We start from the raw sequence: 17,837 nt of genomic DNA on the forward strand, positions 1-17,837 counted from the left end.
AACAGGGCTTGGAAGTGGCTTACCTAATTGCCTGGCAACCGGGGCGTAGCTTGCCTCTTTCTCCTTGGAGATGCCCTCAGTGACGTGGCACATGCGTGGTCACTGATAGACCCGACCAGCCACAGCCCCAGCTACCTCCTGCTGTGGGCCTTGGAGCCCTGGTGCTGCTCAGAGCCTTGGGCAGAGCTGTCCAGGGAGTCCGGGACCAGGACTTCTGGCTCTTCCCTGCGTTGTTACACTTTCGCTGCTTGTGTGGGATACTTCCAGGTAAGGCCATTTGTGTGCCAAGGACAGCCTGTCAGAATCCTTAGCTCTCTTTAGCCAGAGTTTAAATTTTCTGAGCTGAATGACTTGCCCAAGATCTCGCTGCAAATGTGTGACCAAGAACAGTCAAAGCTGAAAACTGTCTGAGTCTTGCTAAATGGCTCTTTCTCCATTGTTAGGTGATGAAGTTATAATCTTTTTAACATTCCTGTTTTATTAGCAGAGATATGTACTCAGTAACAAATACAAAAATGACAATCCTGGCAATAATAGAATTATGTCATGTGTACCAAATCAGTACAGATGATTTTCTTTAATTAATTTTGTATGGAGGGATGTGGTGAGTCAGTAAAAATCTAACAAAGGTATGCAATTTTATGGAGTATTGGGGGAGGACAGAGAAGGAAGTAATTCATGGAAAGCAAAATTAAGAAAACATGGACCTATTGAATCTGTAGACTCCCTAGTCATTTAAGATGGAAGAATTTATCAACTTGAAAGTGAGAAATAATAGTAGATATGGCAGAAGAAGTGGGTAGAGCTCAATTATGGGTGATCTTAAAGTTGAGCTAAATAACATGTGCTTTTCCCTAGAAACTTGTGCTTCCCAAATGTTATGCACTGATGTCTCAGTATCCAAACTTTTATAACTCTTGTTTTATCATTTAATCATTTTATTCAGAAAATTTTCACTTTGAAAGTATTTAACCCTGTCATAGTTAAAAATACATACAAAACCGTGGGTTTCTGGTCATTGGTTTACATATTTTTCTAACACACATTAAAATATACAGAGAATTTGTAAAAGTAAAAAAAAGGTTTTTTTTTCTGTGCATATATATGATAAACCTCTGAGTCACTGGGGATACACACAAAATTTTCAGAGGGGTCAACCTTGTTCTCCCAAACACAAATTAGATAGGACTGAGTTAAAAGCAAGAAAGAGGCAGGGCATGTCACTGTGTTGGTTGTGTTAATCAAGTTAGGATTAGGTCAATGGTTGAGGCACCACTGAATTTAGTGAGTCTTACCAAAACTCTAGAGTTGATCATTGGCAATAGGACTGAAAGAACCACCAATAAATTACTGTTTGTTGAAAGCATGGATGGTTGGTGAGTGATTTTTAAGTGTGGAATGAATGAAAAAGAGAAGAGAAAGATGATATCCCCACTCCAGATTTCTAGTTTGGTTATTGGAAAGACAATGGTATCACAAAGAGAAAAGGGAAGTAAATAAAAAAAAAGAAAAAAAGCAAGCAGAGAGTGGATGGCACTAGATCTCTCAACTGAGTGTTATTTGTGGGACATTCAGGTGGAAATGGGGCTGTTGGATGTGTGAGTTGGAGCAGCAGATAGATTGGGAAGTTAAGTATATGGGAGTCTATGGCATTCATTACTAAATGAAAGTGTCTATGCTGAGAGGAGATATGTACCTAAGACCACATTCTGATAAGAGGGTATTTACACTTCAGAGTGAAAAGGTACTTTACCTTGGTGCAATCTTTCCTGAAGGACAAACCTAACTCCTATGATCACAGTCTCAGCCTTTCCCATGAGAACACGAGCTGTGACTGTTTTCCAGGTTTATCTCTCATTGAGCAGCCTTTGAGCAGCTTGTGGGGAGTAGACAGCTTATTGCCTTTCTCTGGCTCAGTGGAGTGCATACTCGATGGGGTTTCTGGGACCTCCTAGCAATGTCCAGTGAGCAGCAAGGGAAGGGAGAAGGTCTGGGACAGGAGGTGAGGATAGAGGTGAGGAGGGAGGTAGAGGGTAAAGGAAGGGAGAGGAGTCAGGAGTTTACCACTTTGTGCTGCCAGAGGCTGCCCCCAATTGTGACCACTTCCAGGATGACCCGAAATTGGAGCTGGCATTGGAGGTGTAAAGCAAATTCTCAGAAACCAGTAACTGTCCTAAGCTGTAGCACCAGCAATGATGCAAATGTTATGTTTGATTTCCTGGACTGTGTACAGAGTATCTACATGTAACACCAGTGAGCTCGGAGCCTCCAGCTTCGTGTTCAAGAGGCAGTACTCTCTGTGGTATTGATTGAGCCATTTACCTCCCAATAAGTAGCCTTAGAAAAGGCAGTCACCAAAAATTCCAAAGATAGTTTAACACCAGAATTGTCTTTAGCTCAATCTACTGCAGGAGTCCAACCTCAACTTCACCCTGGATGCTGAACAAAACTATCCTAACTAATGTATTGCCCTTCTATCAGTGACCATAAGTCACTTTCCTATAGCCTTCCTCCCAACCATTTACACTGCAAGACCCTCCATTCTAGGGCCACCCCTAGAATTAGAAGGCCTTGGACAGCCACTCTCAACAGCATGACCAACATTTTCCTGAGTATATGTAGGTATAATCCTCTGGATCTGATCATGGCATATTTTTGTAAGACATCTGTATGTGGGGTGCTGTCTTGTATTCAATGTGAGTGAAATGCGGCAAATCTTCCCCTTCATTATCCTGGCCTGAAGAAGAAGAAGCGCCTTTGTAGGCACAAAGGGAACTGCAAGTTTCTCCCTGACACAGGATGAGATTGTCAAATATCATGTACTGTAAATAGGGAATGTAGAGGAAGAAGTTTTTGCCCTAGAGCTTGAGACTTGACCAGAAGCAGCAGTGGAAGGTGCTTCCTAGTGACTTAGGGGAAGAAGGGAGGGTAAAGAGTTTGCAGGTGAGTGGGAAAAAAGAAGCTGCTTCCATATCCTCTGGTACCTGCTTGTGTGGCAAGCTAGGAAAAGTTGTCCCTAGATCCTGATTTTCGTACTGTAAGCACCCAGAAAGAAAACTAGAAACTATGCCATACCTCTTGAGTTCATGTCTGAGGGTGGGGGCAAGAGGCAAAACAGGGTGCACCTAGGAGAAGTTATCAACAATCTCAACCATGGGAAACATGCTTTTTGCTCATGCAGTAAGGAGAGCTCTTCTGCCAAGGCTGGAGCAGAAAGACAGGTGGCAGGGAATTAAACATTAGATTTTTTTTTGATCCTTCTATGCATGCATCAGATGAAGTAGAGCCAAGAGACATGCAGGTTTGCATTGTGGGGTGGGATGGGGAAACTCCTAAAAGATAAAGCTATGCCCGACTGCAAGACTCTGCCTATGGATCCAAGGGTAAGCACAGTCTTAGCAATAAATGTCAATCACCAGCATATTGGTTATTTACTTCCTGATACTCCAGCCAATCTCCACAAACTGCATAAGGTTGGTGCTGAAGAGACTAACACCATGCTGGTCAGAAATCTCTGGCTTATACTGGGAAAACTTTTACACTGAAGGTAGTCTGCAATGGATTGGAGAAGTTGATGAATGCCAGAAATGACATCAGAAAAGTAGATGTCTCCATCATGGAACATTGGATTAGTGCAAATATTCAGATTTGGGGGATGCTTATAGGAATTTTTCCAAAGTAGGAATTAGAAGAATATTTGATGTGTGAATAAGAAATCGGCATAGTAAGTAGGAAAGTTTGGAAGGTCACTGGAGGGGCATGGTTCTGCCTGCAGTACAAAGTTTTGTTCTCACATCAAATAGGGCATGTAAGAATACTGGCCTGAGGTTGCATTGTAAGTAATAGTATTTGGATTTTCAACCTGTGTGACTGGCTCTAGAGTTCTGATCATTGGCCTCACATGTGTAAGGCTCACAGGAGGCTTGTTGTCAGGTTCTTGAGAGCAAAGTAAAGTTTCTGTTGTAAGAAGAGGTCTGGGGCTTAAGATATGCTGCCTTCTGGTACCTGGTTGACAGCGCTCTGCAAAGATGCTGACCCTGATGGGGTCTGCTCTGTAACTCAGTGCACACCTTGGAGAGGAGGTAGACAGGGACAGCAGTGTTCTGCATCATTCTGGCCCCACGTTGAAATGCCAAACATTTTCAGCATAAATTCCCAGCCTCCTGAACCTGAATGTTATGTTGAGCCACTGTGAAGTGAGGCTTTATAGGAACAAAGTGTGCCAATCTGGGGAATAGAATGAAAAGTAGGAGAGAAAGTGACCTTTGTGGATTTTCAGTTGTACCTCCGAAGGCTTACCTAGGACATTTTTGTCATCAGTATAAAAAGTTCTCATCTTTCCCTACATGAGCCTTTTAAACTCCAGATCATTGTTTTCTGTTGCATTAAGCTGTTAGTTTTGTAGATCCTGCAGCAGCCACCAAGTCAGAATACCTTACCTGATTTAAGTGGTTCTGCCATTAGGCAGGTAGAGTCTTTCATTTCCTTGAAATCTGTTAGTGTGGACATGGTGTAGAGGTGCTGATGACAGAGGCTCGGGGCACTCAAAATAGCAGAAAGGAATTTGTGCTTTCAATTGTAAAGGCAATGGAGCCCTAGGCAGTGAGAGTGACAGCTATCAGCCAGCACTCCCACAGGGTGGAGGCATACATTTTACTGATACTGCTCAATACTCATACATTGTAAGAGGTGGCTAACTCACTGCCCCACATTACCAGCCCTGAGAAACAATGTGAATAACTTCACTAAGACAGACTTGAAATGTGTCCTTCAGTTGATTTTAGCACATTTGTAATAGTTGCGCACTTATTAACACAATCTCAATGTAGACTGTTTTCATCAGTGAACATGGGAAATGATACCTTTTGCATTCTATATAATGTTCAGTCTTGACTTAATTGTGCCTGAGGCAGATTGTCTCTGATCAGCAAACAATTTTCAAATTTTTTTTATTCAATTGGTTCTCTGATATTACAGATGAGAACTCCTCAAAGTTAACAAAGAGCATTTAATAGGAATGTAATTGTATAACATTTCAAATAATGTTATTGTGGCTACACACAGAAACCACCAATTTAATTTCAATTTAAAGAAAGCCGGGTGAGAAGGAAAGTAACATGGGAAGCTGACGAGTCTGTAGTAAGACAGAAACTGAATATATGAACAAATATGGTTATACTGCTGCACTGGTCTGAGTATTTGTCCCTGATCCTGCATCAAGGCCTAGTCTACCCATTGAAATCCTGATTGGATGGCCAGACTGAGTGGTAAGGGTTTGATGTTCAGTGTCATGATCTAGTCTATCAAGTACATATCTGATGTAAGGCTGTAAGAGATAAAATGCAGAAACAGTTTGGAGAGATTTTTTTCAAGGAATACTTCCAATGTACCAAACATTTCAACATTGTGCTGTGATCCCCATGGAAAAGGGCCAATTGGCAGGACTTATTGGGAAGATTCATAAATGCAATGAAGACATCTGCTTCTTCCAAAGTAACAATGAGTGCTGCTGCAATGAAGGACAGCCCTGGGACATAACCAACGTCAGCTCTATGACGCCTATGCCCCTAAGATACCATATATAACATTATGATATGGACCACACTTCTGAGAGATGTAGACATGGAAATGTACACGATATATCCAACAAATTAATTCCAGATTGGCCTCTCCATTAGTAATAACATACCGCACTGAAACTTTTTCACCATCCTTTTTACATTTTTAAAGATTAATTTATTTTTCTTGGAAAGGCAGGTTTACAAAGAGAAGCAGAGACAAAGATCTTCCATGCACTGGTTCACTCCTCAAGTGGCCACAATGGCCATAGCTGATCTGATTCGAAACGAGGAGCCGGAAACAACTTCTGGGTCTCACTTGCACGGGCAGTGTCCCAAGGCTTTTGGCCATCCAATGCTGTTTTCCCAGGCCACAAGCAGGGAGCTAGATGGGAAGTGCAGCAGCCAGGACACCAACTGACGCTCATATGGGATCGCTGTGCGTGTAAGGCAAGGATTTGGCCACTGAGTCATTGCACCAGGCCCTCCACAGTTCTCCTGCTATTGAAAGGAATGTTTCAGGAAGTTCAGGACTGATACTTAGTTCATTTCCTAGAGCTAGACTCCACATTTTCCCACAACCACTAGGTGGCATCCTCTGCCACTATAATTCTGAGGCTCTGGTGTGAATGTGTTACTTCCCAAATGGGCAGGTTTCAATCTTCCAAAACACCTTTGCAATTGCATACTTATCTTCCTGTTTAAATCCTTCTTTAATGATTCCTTTTCTTTTAACACTTCCTATTTTAGGCTTATTCACCATCTCCTCTCATTCTTGTTGGTGACCTAAAGCTGCTTCCACAGATTTGGCAGGAATCAGGGCAGGGTAGAAAACGCTCACATGCAAAGATCTTAGGGCCTTCTTCTCATGTCTAGTCTGTCCATGCTTCACATTTGTGTTGAATGATTTTGGAAGTTTCCTGAAAACTCTAAGAGGGACTTGACCAAATAATTTCCAAGCAGGAGCACAATAGCCAACTGATTTGAGTTAATAAGTCCTTTTTGGAGAAGGGTTTGTGGTGAAGAAATCAGAGAAGCCGCTGCTGCTTGGAGCCAGAGTGGCGGTGCCCGCGAAGCTCTTCTTTGAGATGGATGAGCTGTAGGAGACAGGTGGTCGCAGTCGCTCTGGCAGCTGCTCACCTCCCAAGTATCCCTGGCATTCAAGCGAATTTCGGACAAGCTAAAGCACACTCAGAGCCCGAGCCCCCACTAGTTCTCTCCACCGAGTTAGCTGGGGCATGCCCTCCACCAGATGCCTTTGCCTAACTCCCTGCTACCCCAAGTCCTCCCTGGTGCTGCCGCCACTGGACAGGCTGTCCTGTAGCCACTGCCTGCCCGCTGGGGCTGCAAGATATCTGCAGTGGCCACGGGGCAGCTCCACAGGGGATCCTGAAGCACCTTGCCATGTTGGACCGGCTGCCTATTCTCTCCGCAATTTGTCACCAGAGCTCTCTGGCCAGAGGCGATCACAGGGGCTATGGCAGCAGGACTCTGGGCTTCCTGCAAGTCGCGACAGTCCCGCCTCGGCTGAAATCCAGTGTCTCAGTCATGCCTCCATGAGCCAGGCTGCTTGTTCCGATTTCTGATCCTGGTCCCAGAGTGGGACTGCCACAGGCTGCAGGACACAGGCCTTGTCCCCTGGCACTGGACAGCAGCAGAACCCCCTGCTCCAACTGTGCACCAGGCACTGCTAGGGGACGCTAGGGAACTTTTTTTTTTCAAATGCATAAAGACGGTTTATTCCTGCTAACCTTGGCTCCCAGCTGCCACCACCGTCCAGCAGGACTGGAGATCAGTAACAACTGAATCAGCATCAGCAGAAAAAAGGGCAGAAGAAGGGCCAGAAGGAAAAAAGAAAGACTGAGGTTCAACAGCACAGGGTTTTTACACATTTCAGGCCAATTCCAGATAATTATACAGTCATGATTGGTCAGTTGGACAGTTAACTTTTAAAAAGAACAAATTGGCAGGGTTTTTTTCTCAAGGTCATGACAGCAACTTCATTTAATATATATTGTTGGCTCATCAATACTGAATTCGTCTGGTGGAATAAGCAGGTACATGGTAGGCGCACTCTGGATACCTTGACATTGTTTGATACCAGAAGATAGGCCAGGCTTGAAGTCTGGCAAAGTCAGCAAGAACTGGTAGCATGCTTAGGACTCATGGTGGGTAGCCTCTTCCAGGAGAAAATGTTCATAAGTGTTTGTTGAATTAGTAGGCTAGGGAACTTTCTTTCAGCCTCTTTCTTTCTCAGCCTCCCTGGAGGCCCCACAGCGCAGATGCCTGCCTCGACCAAAGCCACCCACTGTGAGCACCTTTTCATCCTGGTGGTCAGACCGTGGCGATGACACTGGGACTAAGTGGGAATTACTTCCCCAACAGCAATCCTGGAGTTGGGTTGGCTACCACCAAACCAGGCAGTGTAGTCTCCATTTGGGAACAGCTCTGGGGTATGGGATCCTGGCTGCTGCCACAATGTTTCCAAATACAGCCCTGACATTTGTGGGGTCACCCATTGGGCTTGGGCAGGTGCACATATTTGTTTTCTGGTTTTTCTCAGCAATTAAAAATATTTATTATTATTATTATCATTTTAAGATACAGTTCCATAGACTCCTGGTATTTCCCTTATCCACGCCCCAATCCTCTCCCACCACCTAGTTCCTCTATATCATTACTGAAGTATAGTTCTTCATACATAATCATATGTCCATCCCTTTGGGCATGGACAATGGCACAGAGTCCAGCATCTAATTGTCAAGATATAACAGTTTCATTGTAAGTCCATCTTTGTCTGGAAGTATAAATGCATACTACATTGTATCTTCACATCTGGATATTAGTCTCTCTTTCACAACTACTGTACGTACCCTCAAATGAAAAGTCATAATACAAAATCAACAATAGAAAGAAAAATAGAAATTTACAATGCCCTGAAGTTAAATCACATGCTACTAGATATGACAGTCTCCATTACACAGCTACTATACATTCCCTTAAATGTAAAATCACAAAATAACATCAGGAAGAAAAAAGAAATTAATAACACCGTGAGGTTAAATAACATGATACTAAATGACTAACATGTAGCTGAAAAAATGAAAATCAAGAACCTTCTTGAAGAAAAAGATGCTACTGTATGATCTATGAGTTACTGAAGAATTTAACTAGAAGAAAGTGTTTTGAACAAATGAAACCAAGAGAAAACATCTAAACCATGCGATATAGTTTCCGCTAATTTTTGTTGGCGAAATGTGTTTCTTCTAGAAAATAAATACATGGGTTTTGTCTTTTTAATCCAGTCTACTAATCTAAAATGTTTGATTGAGTTTAAGCCATTTACATTCAGAGATAATATGTATGGATGGTACTTTGGTCCTGTCATTTTAGGAATGAGTTGTTCATTGGTTTAGTCTTCTGTTGTAATTTTACTGGGATGTTCTTCCCATTTGCCTTTGGTTTTTTTGGGTGCTTCTCCTCTTCTCTGTCAAGAGAACATCTTGAGGTATCATTTGTAAGGCAGGTTTGGAAGAGACAAATTCTTTTAACTTTTCTTTACTGTGGAAGAATTTTATTTCATTTGCAAAGACAAAAGAAAGCTTTGCTGGATATGTTATCCTAGGCCGACAATTTTCTTCTTTTAGAATCTGGAATATGTCACTCCATTCTCTTCTTGCCTGTAGAGTTTCCTGTGAGAGATCTCCTGTGAATTTAATTTGCATTTTTTATAGGTCAATTGATTTTTTTCACGTGCACATTTCAGGATCTTTTCTTTATGTTCAATTGAAGAGACCTTGATGATCATGTGTCTTGGTGAAGATTGCTTTTGATCAACCCTGTTAGGAGTTTTGTGCCCCTCCTGGATCTTGTTTCCCAATTCTTTCTCTAGATTAGGGAAATTTTCCTTTATTATTTCATTAAACATATTTGTAAAACCAGTTTCTCTTTCTGCATCTTCTGGGACTCCCATAACTCTTATATTTGGCCTCTTAATAGTGTCTTTCAATTCTTGAATACTTTTTTCAGCCTGATCCAGCTCTACTTCCAGCTTTTTGTTTGCTTCCCCCTGATGACAGAAAATGTCTTCCAGTTCTGAGATTCTTTTTCTGCTTGCTTCATTGTATTTTGGAGACTCTCCATTGTACTTTTAATTTGCTCTACTGTGTTCTTAATTTCTGACATATCAGCCTTGATTTGCTTTATTGCTGATATTTCTTGTGCAACATAATCCTTAAATTCTTTGAACTCTTGTATGTGCTTCTCATTGTTGATCAGAAGCTTTAAAATGAGTTTTCTGAATTCTGTGTTCCCCATTTTCTCAATGTCTTCCTCAGTTAACTCTGAGGTTAGCAATGGGTTTTGCTGTTTTGCAGGGGAGTCTTCAGTAATATTCATTGTGCCTTTGTCTCTTCTTTTGCTCTTGATCATTGCACTTTTGGCTAGCAGAGTCTTCTCCTTGGGGCAGGTTTCTAAGCTGTGTCACCTACAGGTCTACAATGCAGTTTTACTTATTGCAGTTGGTACACCACTTTTTGCTTGGAGCCATATCACTCTCTCCAGTGAGATCCAGGTCTGGTTTCTTATGTTAGATTACCACCGTGGCCTCCACAGTCCCAGCTCCTGGCTCACTACTCTCCATCTCCTGTGATACCCTGCTGAAGCTGCACCATTGTCTGTACAACCTTTCTTCCCCTTCCAGTTGGAGTACGTCCCAGGATTAGGGAGACATCAGATGTCCTAGGTTGTTGTTGGTGCTCATCTTGCTGGAAGCTGTTGATTGTTAGGTCTGGGTGCCACACATGCCTATTTTGACCCATACAATACCACAGTCGGTATTATTTTCCTGCAGGACCAGTGCAATCCACGGAACTCAGTGTGTTCTCGTGAGCTCAGCACATGTGCAGTTCAGTGTTGTCCCCAGCAGTCCTAAAGCTTTTACCACAGTGTACAAACTGGTGCCTGATATACCACTACTAGAGTTCTTGATCTGCTGGCCATCAGGTCTGAGGGCTACCCAGACCTGTCTTGGGTGGAACCTGTGGAATGTCACGTTGTTGCAGTTCACCAAGTCTGAAATGGGTTACTCCCAGCTCAGCGTATGCTCAGTCCTTTCCCTTGCCTTTGCCTCCTTACGCAAAATGGCACCCTGTTCTCGCACTGCCCTTTTGGGATCTGCTGCTCTGTTTCTGCTCCTGGTCAAATCAAATGGGCCAGCAGGATGGACAGTTCTTTGTCTGGGTTCACCTCCCAAACTCCAATGAAAGTCCCTTCTCACCTGGTTGCTGGTGTAGTTTTGGCTGCTGGTGGAGTTCAGATCGCCATTAGCTGAATGCAGCTGGAGTATCAGTCATTGCAACACCACACCATTGTGCCTTCTGCTTTCCTGTGTCTGTCAATCTCCAGGTACCCCTCTGTTGTTGTTCTATCCTCTCCTATTTCCTGGAATGTGTCCTCTCTGCTTCATCGTGATTAAATGTTTATCCATCCATGTAAACACGTCCTTACCCTATTGCACCATCTTGATTCTCCCATATTCTTCTAAAGTTTGCACTGGTTTTTAGGCTCTTCTTTTCTTTTGAAGCAATTGCCTTATGCTCATCCAAAAAGTGGGTTTAATATTTTTATATTCGAGACTCGCAAGATGGCCGAGATAGGAGGATGGATGTGGGAGATCACAGCAAGAGAGAGATAGAACGTGACAGAAGCATAAGTGGAGCAGCATATAGCGGCAGGAAGAGGAGCGTGAAGTTCTCTGGACAGTGTGGAACCAAAAAAATCCACACAACTCCGAAGAGCAACCAGGAAAAACAAAACAAAATAAAACAAAAGGCAGGGAAGACGGCGTCCCACTCCAGACCTGCTGAGTCACGTTTAAGTGCAGCTGTCAGGAGACGCAGCCACCAGGACGCAGCTGCCAGGAGATGCAGCCAGACGATAAGGAAGGTTGGAGGGATCATCACTGCCGCTGGTGAGGACAGAGGCAGACTACAAGAGCCTGAGGTTTGGAGGAGCTGGGTAGGGGCAGCAGTGCATCAGTAGCTCCCGGAGCTCACCCTCCAGGGTGCTTATCACCCCACCCCTCGCCCCCAGAGATTCCAGCAACTGAGGACACAGGTCAAGTGCCTTGAACCTGCCAAACTCTGTCTTGGAGGTGATGCACAGTGGTCCTGTGCGCTGAGGAGACACAGAGAAAGCGCACTGCATACTCTCCTGTGCCATTCAGACCGGCACACAGCTGGGCTGTACTGACCCACGTGTGCTTCTGGGCTGTGCAGACCCATGCACTCCTCTGGGCTGGGCGGACCCGAGCGTACTTCTGGGTTGGGCAGACCCACACTGCTGCCATGGGCCGACCCACGCAGGAGGCGTTTCCAGAGAGCACCTGGAACACTCCACGCCCTACAGTCCTGTGAGTGGGAGACGTGCCAGGAGGGAACTTAGTACTCCCACACCTCTGCCTCCAGGATGTGTGGATCCGTGTGTAGGAAGCATTCCCAGAGAGCACCTGGAACCTCCATGCCCTGCAGTCCCATGCATGAGAGACGCACCAGGAGGGCACTGAATACTCCTGCACTGTGCTGTGGACCCACACGCAGGAGAAACTCAGAGTGAGCGTCTGGACCTTCCATGTCCTGCAGTCCCTGGCACTGGGGACACACCAAGAAAACACCTAGAATCGTCCATGCCCTGTGAACCCGCCTACAGGGGGCGCACACAAACAGCACCTTCACCCCCGACACCCTGTGGTTGTGTACGTGTAGGGGACGAGCTGAGACTGCGCCTTGAATCTGCTGGGCCTTGAAAGTGGCGCCCTGAGGTCCAGTGCACCGGAGACGCACCAAAAGTGCCTTGAAAACTCCCACACCCTTCTACTCCACCCCTGCAGGCTCCGATCTCTGCAGGATAGTGCTTGGAGACCCCTCAGCACGCCGGTGCCTGGGTCTCTCAAAAATAAACACTAACAAAATAAGAAGAAATACCAGAAAAAGTAATGATCCAGATGAGAGAGCCAGCACCCCACCAATAAAGGACCAAAAACCAGTATCTATTTTGGAAATGTGAGATGAAGACATGGAAGTTCTACCAGACAAGGAATTCAAAAAAATAATGTTAAAATCAGTCAGAGACAATGAGAAGAATTAGGAAGACTTCAAGGAATTCAAGAACCACATAGTCACAGAAATACAACAAATAAAAAGTAAAATCCTTGACTTAGAGCACAAAATCTGGAGCCTAACCAACAGAATAAATACAGCAGAAGAGAGGATCTCTGAAACGGAAGACACGCAAAATGAACATACCCAGCTCATTAAACAGCTGGAGACAAATCTGAACAAGCCAATAAGACCATACAAGAAATGAAAGACAACCTCAAAAAATCGAATATTAAGATTATTGGCCTTCCTGAAGGAGCAGAAAGAGAGTCAGGAATGCAAAATGTATTCGAAGAAATTCTACAGGAAAACTTCCAAAACACTTGGAATATGAACCCTGCCCAAATCCAGGATGTACAGAGGACTCCCAATAAATACTATCCAAACAGATCGTCACCCAGATATATGGTGCTCAAGTTCCACTCCAATGAAGACAAAGAAAGAATCCTGAGACAAGTATGAAGCAGAGAAAAGATCATATACAGGGGAAAACCAATCAGAATCACTGCTGACGTCTCTGAAGAGGCCTTACAAGCAAGAAGAGAATGGACAAAGATCGTCCAAATCCTGAACCAGAACAACTCTCAACCAAGAATAATGTACTCAGCAAAGGTCTCATTTGTATTTGACAACGAAATCAGATACTTCCATGGTATCTGTTGCCTACAAGAGACACATCTAACCAGAAAAGATGATAAGAAACTGAAAGTAAAGGGATGGAAAAAGATATTTCAAGCGTATGGATGAGAAAAAAAGGCTGGAGTAGCTGTCCAAATTTCAGATGACATAGACTTTAATATGACAAACATCAAAAATGACAGGGAAGGACATTATATATTGGTGAAGGAATTGATCCATCAGAAAGTAATTACCATTGTGAACATATATGCACCAAATTCCAACGCACCTAGCTACGTGAAGCAATTACTTATAGACTTAAGAGAAGAAATAGATAGGCACACAATAATTGTGTGTGAGCTTAACACCCCGCTAACAGCAACAGATAGATCAACAAAACAAAAACTCAACAAAGAAACAACAGAGTTCATACAAACAATAGAACAACTGGACTTGGTAGACATTTATAGAACTTTATATCCTAAGGCCACAGGTTATACATTCTTTTTGGCAGTGCATGGCACCTTCTCCAGGATCGACCACATGATAGGACACAAAACAAATCCAAATGACTTCAAAAAGATAGGAATCATACCATGTACTCTCTCAGACCATCATGGATTGAAACTGGAAATCAACAATTCAAAATGCCAAGGAAATACAGAAACTCTTGGAAGAAGAACAATATGCTATTAAACGAACAATGGATCAGAGAAGAAATTAAAGATGAAATAAAAAAAAAATTATGGAAACCAATGAAAACTCTGACACAACATTCCAAAACTTGTGGGACACTTCCAAAGCAGTGCTATGGAGTAAACTCATCGCATTTTAAGCTCATGTCAAGGCCCAAGAGAGGCATCAAATATAGGAACTAAACACACAGCTCCAGGAATGGGAAAAGCAGCTGTAGAAGAGCACCACACACAATAGGAAACAAGAAATCATCAAAGCAAGGGAGGAAATTAATCAGAATGAAAGCAAAAAACATACACAATATCAATGAACCAAAAAGCTCGTTTTTGAGAAGATAAAATAGACACCCTACTGGTCCGAATGACAAAGAAAAAACAAGAGAAACCAAGAATTAGCAACATCAAAGATGTAAAAGGCAACATAAAAACAGACACGGTAACCATCAAGAACGTAATCAGAAATTACTACAAATCACTGTACTCTAACAAATCAGGAGATCACCAAGAAATGGAAAAGTTCTTAGACTTATACCACCTGCCAAAACTTAGCCCCGAGGCAAAAAAAGACCTGGAAAAACCCATAACTGAGGCAGAGATTGAATCAGTGATTAAAGATCTCCCAACAAAGAAAAGCCCAGGCCCAGACACTTTCACTACAGAGTTCTACAAAACATGCCGAACAGAACTAACCCCAATCCTCTACAAACTCTTCAATACAATAGAAAAGAAAGCAACCCTTCCAAACTCATTCTATGAAGCCAACATTACCTTAATGCCAAAACCAGACAGAGAACCTACAGAGAAGGAAAACTACAGACCTATCCTGTGATGAACATTGATGCTAAGATACTCAACAAAATCCTAGCCAATAGCATTCAAAAAAGCATCAGACAGATCATTCATCGGGATCAAGTAGGATTCATCCCTGGAATGCAGGGGTGGTTCAACATAAGGAAATCCATAAATGTGATACACCACATCCAAAACAAGAATCACATGATAGTATCAATAGATGCAGAAAAAGCTTTCGACAAAATCCAGCACAACTTCCTGCTAAAGACCCTAACCAAGGTAGGCATAGATGGAAAAATTCACAATATAATCAAAGCAATATATGAAAAACCCAATGCCAGCATCATACTGAATGGAGAAAAACTGGAACTCTTACCACTGAGATCTGAAACAAGACAGAGATGTCCACTTTCTCCACTGCTGTTCAACATAGTCCTAGAGGTACTCGCTGAGGCCATAAGAAAAGAAAAAGAAATCAAAGCAACTCAAATGGGAAATGAATAAGTCAAGTTTTCACTATTCGCAGATGACATGATTCTTTATGTAGAAGACCCAAGAGACTCAAAACACAGAGACTACTAGAACTTATACGAGAGTGCGGTAGAGTGGCAGGGTACAAAATTAATGAACAAAAATCAACAGCCATAGTGTATACAAACAGCCTCAAGATGGAAAAAGATCTAACCACCAAGATACCATTCAAAATAACAGAGAAAAGTATGAAGTATCTGGGAATTAACCTAACCAAAAATGTAGGAGACCTATTTGAGGTAAACTACAAACTACTTTAAAAAAAACTGAACAAGACCTCAAAAGATGGCATAACATCCCATGCTCCTGGATAAATAAAATCAATATCATTAAAATGTTGATACTGCCAAAAGCATTATATATATTCAACGCAATCCCAATCAAATTACCCAAAACATTCTTCATGGAGCTGGAAACAATGATCCAAAGGTTCATCTGGAAACACAAAAAACCATGAATAGCTAGAACCATCCTGAAGAACAGGAAGTTAGCAGGGGGAATCACAGTCCCAGACCTCTGGACATACTGTAGGGCGGTGGTTATCAAAACAGCCTGGTAGTGGCACAGAGATAGAGAAGAAGATCAATGGAGCAGAACAGAAACACCAGAAGGGAACCCACACAGATACAGCCAAATAATCTTTGACAAAAAGACAGACAACAATCCAAGCAAACGGAAAGATCTGTTCAATAAATGCTGTTGGGACAACTGGTTGATAGCCTGTAGAAACAAAAAGATAGACCCACATCTCTCACCAAACACCAAGATAAAATCTAAATGGATAAAAGATCTAAACCTGCATCCAGAAACCTTCAAACTTTTGGAAGAAAATGTGTGAAATATTCTGCAAGATTTAGGGGTAGGTCCCTACTTCCTAAAAAGGACTCAAAAAGCAATAGAAATCAAGACCAAAATAAACAAATGGGACTACATCAAACTAAGAAGCTTCTGCACAGTGATAGAAACACTCAACAAAGTAAAAAGGCAACCCACAGGATGGGAGCAGATCTTCGCGCACGAAATAGGTGATAGAGGGCTAATTTCCAGAATATACAAAAAACTAAAAACAACCAAAACACCAGAATCAACAAGCCACTCAAGAAATGGGCAAGGGAAATGGGCAGACATTTCACAAAGGAACAAACCTAAATGGCAAATAAACATATGAAAAAATGCTCAAGTTCCCTGGCAATAAGGAAAATCCAAAATAAAACATCAATGAGGTACCACCTAATGCCAGTAAGAGTGGTCCACATGAAAAGCAGCACCAACAACACTTGTTGGCGAGGTTGCGGGGAAAAGGGAGCCCTACTCCACTGCTGGTGGGGCTGCAGGTGGATACAGCCTCTATGGAAATCAGTATGGAGAACATTCAAACAACTCAAAATCGACATACCGTATGATCCAGCAATAGGACTCCTAGGAATATATCCAAAACACCTGTTTGATGAGAAACCAACATGCACTCCTATGTTCCTAGCAGCACAATCAGTAATTGCAAAAACATGGAAACAGCCAAAATGCCCATCAGCAGAAGACTGGATAAGAAAGCTATGGTTCATCTACTCTATGGAATACTACTCAGCTATTTAAAAAAACAAAATGCAGTTCTTTGTGGCCAAATGGGCCAAACTGGAAACCATAATGCTAAGGGAAATGAGCCAATCCCAAAAGGTTAGATACCACATGTTTGCCTTCATTTAAGATGATATGATGTTAAGCATATCATGTTATGTTATGGATATTATGTCATTTGTAGTATATAAACTAAAATTGAACTGTGAATGGGGGGTCACAGAAAGTGGTTGAGAAATCGCATTTTTTAAATTAATATTTAGCATTATGTGACAGTTTCATAGGCTCTGGGAATCCCCCACCCCTCCCCAGGGCCCCTCCCCCTTGGTGCATTCTTCCACCTTGATGCAGCATTACAGTTCAAATTCAATCAAGATTCTTTCCTTGCAAACATATACTTAGCATATAGTCCAGCTACTTATTGTCCAGATGGGTTGAACAGTTTCTGGGGGAGACCATTGCTGGTCTGAAGTCAGAGCTGGTATAATATCCTCACAATTAAGAGTCCCAATATAACATCAACAGCAATTTGCAATATTATGGAATTGACATGGTTTTGAGTAACCAGTATGTTAAAAGAAAAAAAAAACAAAAAACAAAAACAAAAACAAAAAACAAGTCCTAACCACAACCTATGATTAGCTCATTGACATCTCAATTTTAGTTTAGATACAGGACCGGACCAGCTGCTATATACCTTGAAAAGGCTATAGGGTACCATTCAGCTGTCTCGTGTCTGTTTCATTTTAGTATTTAGCCATTTGTTGTGTTGAAGTATAATTTTGTTGATCTTGGCAGATTTTGGGATAATCTAGACTGGCTTGTAACTCTAACAAGATATTTGTCAATATTTAAGGTGCAGAACATTTATTTTGGGGGGGGTGCAGGAAAATCCTCAACACCATGGTTAG

General features: G+C 42.5%; 1 pseudogene; it reads left to right on the forward strand.

The window, feature by feature from the left end:
* Positions 1–6,661, forward strand: part of LOC131483169 (S-adenosyl-L-methionine-dependent tRNA 4-demethylwyosine synthase TYW1-like) — a 35,343-nt pseudogene extending 28,682 nt beyond the window's left edge.
* The last annotated feature ends 11,176 nt before the right edge of the window (positions 6,662–17,837 follow it).

The sequence above is a fragment of the Ochotona princeps genome, chromosome 24 (assembly GCF_030435755.1).
Source record: "Ochotona princeps isolate mOchPri1 chromosome 24, mOchPri1.hap1, whole genome shotgun sequence".
Taxonomy (NCBI): Eukaryota; Metazoa; Chordata; class Mammalia; order Lagomorpha; family Ochotonidae; genus Ochotona; species Ochotona princeps.